We start from the raw sequence: 6,000 nt of genomic DNA on the forward strand, positions 1-6,000 counted from the left end.
GCGTAAAGAATGGATTAAAGGGGGTCAACCACTAGAGACATCATTCTACACCCTGAGTTAAATAAGTACATTACCTTATCACATAGATACTCTATTATAGAACCAGAAATCAGAAATTAAAATAATAATGCTTTAACAGATAAATCTAAAGTATTAAAAAAAATCACTTACCTTCATGAATGTATATTCTGAAATTAAATATGTCCTATATATCTTAAAAAGAAAGAAGTTTCTAAAATTAGGTATCATACATAAAAATACATGGATCTAGAGGTATCCTGAGAACCAGCTACTCTTTAAGGCACCTATTCCTTTTTGTACACAGAATACTACTGACGGGCAACACCAAAACTAATGCAAAAGAATCATTAGAATTGGAGTTTGCACTGATTATTGACAGGGACTTCTCTGTAATTTTATATATATGGAAACTAAGGCCCTAAGAGACGAAGAAATTACCCAAGGCCATATGGTTAATAGCACAGTGAAGATTGGAATTCATATCTTATGATTTCCTTTCTAAAAATTGCTTTAGTGTATCACATTTATCATTCCAGAATCTTGAACAATAACCCATTATAGTAATAATGAAATATAAATAGTAATAAATTATAGTAATAATGAACCATAAAACTATTTTTGTTTCATATGCCTCAGAAGAGAAACAAATCTATTAGATGTGTCCATAGGTTGGACAAAAGAAATCTCTTCCTGAAGTCTGTGCCACAATAAGAACACCTCCATCCACAGAAACACAAAGTATTCTCGTCTAAGGAGTTTATAAAAACTTCCCTTCTCAAACTTGGAAATAGTTAAATTTTAAAATAGAAAAGTCTTAATTTGTTTTATTTTAAGTGTATTTATTTGAGAGAGAAAGAGAGAGGCAGGAAGGAGCAAAGCGAGGGAGGGAGAGAGAATCCCAAGCAGGCTTGGAGCTGTCAGCACAGAGCCCGATGTGGGGCTGGAACTCACGAACCATGAGACCATGACCAGAGCTGAAATTCAGAGTTGGCTGTTTGACTGGCGCCCCTAATTTATTTTTATATAATTAAACATCTAACATCTTTAACATGTGTTAACGTTTTATTTGGAGCTCAGTACTCTTCTTATTCTGTTGTTCTCCCCATCCCCTATAATTTTAGATCCTTGAAACAGATTTTTTCCTTCACTAGTATACACAGTGGGAGTGGCAACACTGACAAAATGCCTTATAAATACTGTACCTTTCACAAATTTGCATAGTGACCAAAAAATTTTAATTTTTAGACTTCTTTAGTTTCCACTTGTTATGTCCACTCATTGAAACAGATTCAAATAATACAAAAGTATAAAATTAACAGTTCTCTTCCAGGACTCTGCAATGCTCTCTTATTAAAGAATGCCCCAAAGGGGCACCTGGGTGGCTCAGTAGGTTAAAGGTCTTGACTAAAGGTCTTGACTCTTGATTTTGGCTAAGATCATGATCTCACAGTTCATGAGTTCGGGCCCTACAACGGGCTCTGTGCAGTCAGCACATACTGGGATTCTCTCTCTCTCAAAAATAAATAAATAAACATTTAAAAAAAGAATCCCTCCCCCAATACTTAGAAGTTTGATATGTATCCTTACAGACTTTTTTATGCTTATATAACAAAAGGTACTAATCCTCAGAGTCAATATATATTTAACACCCAAACTCAACTGATCATTATTCCATCTTTAATAATTCAGAAGATAGATCATTACCTTACTTGGTTCCTGGTTATGACAACAGACATCAATCATATTACTCAGGGGTTATTTTAAAAAGTGAGCTGAACCCCAATGTTTCTTCATTATCAGCATCTTAATTATTTTATGTATTCATTTTATTTGCTGTCTTTCTCTCACTCAACGTAGGTTATATGTGAGCTGGAAATCACTGTACCTCCAATGTTGTGACACTTAGCGGATAATCAAAGATTTTGTTGACTGACTAATATGTTTACTTAGAAATCATGAAAGTTGCTTTTTTTTTTCAAAGTTACTGAAATTTGCTTAATTTATCATCTGTCTTTCAAAAATAATGAGGGGAAAAAATGGTCTGCTTAGGGTTTTTTAGCTATAGTTCCACCCAAATATCTGCTCAGTTGATCAGTTTCGATAGCCATAAAAGTCAATCAGGCATTTTGGTTTGAATTATAACTAAAGCAAAAAACAAAACAAAACTCTTACACTCTTCAAAGAGTTAAATATTTGCTACGTAGGAGTCCCTCCTTTTTAAAAAATGATTGCAAAACTCAAGGATTAAGTACACTGTCCCTAATCTTTCTGGTTCTAAGATCAAAAAGAAATGTCAATCTAAAAAAACTGACACTAAGAAAAAGGCTAAGGCAGGCAAAATTCTTTGCTTTGGCAAAGTCAAATTTGTCTGTTTACCCAAAATTACAAAATTACTGTGACTATGGACTCCACTGCCTGCCACATCAGGCTTCATTTACAGGCCTCTGTGATAACGTAGCTATCTAACCTGAAGAAATGTCAAGCAAATGCAGACTTTCCAAGCTATCCATTTTTTTAAAAAACCACATACACATACATACAGGCCATTTTATCTGAATTTCACCTAAGACTGGGCTGGTTACCAAGCACTCTCCATTAGAGTCAAGACTAACTAACTCAAGCTTCACAATAAAACTGTTAAAGCAGGATTCTCTAAAAGAGCTGTTAGCTTACAGGTCTCAAATGACGCAGAGCTCTAGCTCTGGGACCTCAAATTCAATACATTATTTGGAGACCAAACTTAAAAGCTATCCCTCTCCACGAACGTTTTTTAAAGGACAGAGAGAAGCCGGAACACACTTCCCAGCACTACTTGATTCTGCCTATAGCACTCAGGCAAGACTTCAGGACAGATCTAATATTGCAGGATCAGCAAAGCAGACTATCTAGGAAAGTGAAGCCAAAACCACACAGCCTTCTGTATCTTCAGCGTCTGGCACGCTCCACCTGAGGACACTCGCCTCCTAAAGAACCTAGAGTCTATACCCACCTAAGGCGCTGCCACTCTCACGCTCCCGGAGCAGCAAGACCGAGCACGCCCCCACAGGGATCCCGGGGCAGAGAAAAGCAAACTGCAGAACAAACCCACGATTTCTCCAACTAAGAAACGACACGCATCAATCTTCCCACTGGGCGCTGAGTAAATCTCATCTAGGAAAGAGACCTGGTCCAGGATGCTGGCCAGCCACAGACTGTCTAGCGGGGCTGGCTCGGGACGCCACTAGAGCCCCCGAGCCCACCCAAGCGCCTGCTGAGCCGCGCCCTCCATCCGAGATCACCCGGAGACCCGATAACTCGCCCGGTCGCCCCCGAAAAGACTGGAGACCATGCCAAGTTACCGCCCCCCTCTGGGCAAAACAGAAACCCCAGAAAAGACGCCGGGCTCCGCCGAACACCCTTCCGCCCCCAGCAGCCCACCAAGGCTGCCCGACCCCTGCAGGACGCAGATACATCGCCCTCTCGCCGGGAGGCCCGGATAAACAGAACCCCCTCCCCGGAACCCTAATACGCTGCTTCTCCACCCAGGGCTGCGAAACAGTCCCGCTCAAAGGACCCCCGAAGACCCCAATGATCTGCCCCTTCAGAGACCTAGGACCTGCTAAACTGAATCCTCTGCCCCCAAAGAGCCTGAGACCGCGGTAAGAGGACTCCCCCCCCCCCAATGTTCCGGAACCCCGCTACACCACCTCGAGGAACCCCCAGGACCCTGATAAATCTCCCTGGACCCTGAGGCGGGACCCTGTGCGCCGCCACCCACCCCCACCCCAAAGTGGAAAGAGCCCCAAGATCCCCAATAAACCGCCTCGCCCCAGGAGCCCCGGCAGCCGCCACACCGCCCTGGGGCGCCCGCACCCGGGTCCCACCCCGCCGCCTCCTGCCCCCCGCGCTCCCGAGCTCCACCAAGCCTCGCGCCCACCAGGCAGCGCCGCGCAGCCCGCGGAGCCGCCCCCGTCTGGAGCCAGCCCGCTCCGGCTGCTCCGAGTCCCCGCTCCCCGACCGCTCCGCAGCCGAGACGCGCTCCGGGCTTCCTTACCTGGGAGCGCCGGAGGGCGAGCGGACCGAGAAGCCCTGAGGAAGAGAAGGCGGCGGCAGGGAAGGGGCGGCCCAGGCCTGCGGCTGCCGCAGCTCTAACCTCTCCGCGAGGAAGCGCTTGTGTGAGGAGAGCCCTCCCGCTTCGCGCGCAGCCGGGAGACCAAGCCACAGCCGTGCCCGCCGCTCTTCCCGCGAGATCCCAGCCACGGCTAGAGGCGGCCGCGGCGGCTCGAGTGACAGCCCGGAGAGCCTGTCGGCGGCGGCGTAGCAGGCGGGACTCGGAGCCCGTTGCGACCAATTGTAAAATAGAAAAGGTGATTCGTCCCGCCCACCGCTTCTCCCCTCCCCCGCCTCTCGCAATTAACTAGGGGCAAAAGTAACAGTGACCTCAAATAGTCACAGGCGGTGGCAGATCGCCGGAGGGCACTTTGGGTGGCGAAGCTGGGCCTGTGTCTGGTCCTGCTCAGCCTCCGTAGACGCACCTGGTTTGGGGAAGAAGCAGGTCTGCACACCCGTGTAGGCTTAGAAGCCGTTACCCTTGGTTACAGCGCGGCCCCAAGTGCGCAGAAGGTTCACACCTTCCTGGTTGAAGGCGCACCCTCCTGGGGTTACTGTAATCCCCCTTCCCCCCATCTCGCCTCTCTTCCCTCTCAACCTCAAACAGGGCGTCATTGTTGAGATGCCCGTGTTTTCTAAACCCCAAGTTGGGACATCTGGTCTGACAAAGGACTCTTCTGATTCGATCATTTATTTCTACTTTGAGCCTTCTAGAAGAGTAAAAAGTGTATCTCACTTGAGTCCCAGTATAACAAAATCCAAAATTACATGAAAAGTTGTATCACTGTAGACCCCAGTCTGTCTGTACAGACAGGGCACTGAATAAATGAAAGGAATGAATGGAGAATGTGATATTTGAATATTTGAAGTCTGGCCCAGCCCCAGAAAATTCAAGCCATCTTAGCCTTTTCTTTACAATGACAGCCAATCTCTTCACCCTTAAGTCCGGCCAATCACTCCATTATTATGCGTGTCCTGTAGCCTTCATTCATCTTCTTGCCCTCCTTCCCTTACCCACAGCAAGAAGTGCCCTTTCTCCTCATCAAGGTTAACCCCTGCACCTGTGCACTGGATCTCAGCCATTCCCAGATTTTGTTGAATCATCTAACCTTTCGTTCCCCATTATTAATTTTCCCTTCTAATCCAGCTCTTTTCTCCTACAAACACACTCGGTATCCTCCAACATTTGAACAGAACAAAACCACCCTACTTCCTCCACCCTCTGAAGGTACTCTATCTCTTCTAAGAATCACATTTCTTGAGAGACATTAAAGTATATTTGCTGTCTCCACTTTCTCGTCTCTTATTTTTCCCACTACAATGTTGTTTTCACACCACACCATCTGCTGTTCTCTCAACGGTCACAAAAGACCTCTTTCCTAATGGGCAAATGTTCTATTTGGGGCACCTTTCTCAATGGCCTCTTTGAAGCTTTTGACAATGGTGGCCATCTCCTCCTTTGGTGCCTAACTACATTCTTCTGATTCCCTAGTTACTCCTCTGACTTGTTTTTTTTCCTTTGGGGGTAAGGGGCGGGTCCCCTCTCTTGGTCTGAAAAATGTCTATGTATTGGTGTTTCCTTGTCCATATCTTGTCCATAATAAGAAAAAATGGCCATTCATAGTTGTACACTTTGAATGCCAGTAAGTGGCTCAAATAAACGCAGTCAGAAAAGGCCAGTGGGAAAAGACATGACTACGTGACTATGAGGCTGGGTCTTAAAACAGTAGCTTGGCTGGGCACCTGGCTGGCTCAGTTGGTGGACCATCCAGCTCAGGTCATGATCTCACAGTTCCTGAGATCGAACACCGCCTCTGGCTCTGAGATGACAGTGCAGAGCCTACTTGAGATTCTCTCTTTCCCTCTCGCTCTCTCTGCCCCTCCCCCCAT

At 46.0% G+C, this 6,000-nt stretch overlaps 1 protein-coding gene across 3 annotated transcripts in view; it reads right to left on the minus strand.

The window, feature by feature from the left end:
* Nucleotides 1-4,259, minus strand: part of GLCE (glucuronic acid epimerase) — a 116,127-nt gene extending 111,868 nt beyond the window's left edge. For 2 of the 3 annotated variants that reach the window (XM_045449279.1, XM_045449280.1), the window contains exon 1: nucleotides 4,055-4,248. The gene's annotated coding sequence lies outside the window, so the exon portion shown is untranslated. Of the gene's footprint in view, nucleotides 1-4,054 lie in introns of all 3 variants that reach the window. The other variant, XM_045449278.1, reaches the window with a different exon arrangement.
* Between the last annotated feature and the right edge of the window lie 1,741 nt (nucleotides 4,260-6,000).

This window comes from Leopardus geoffroyi, chromosome B3, assembly GCF_018350155.1.
Source record: "Leopardus geoffroyi isolate Oge1 chromosome B3, O.geoffroyi_Oge1_pat1.0, whole genome shotgun sequence".
NCBI lineage: Eukaryota > Metazoa > Chordata > Mammalia > Carnivora > Felidae > Leopardus > Leopardus geoffroyi.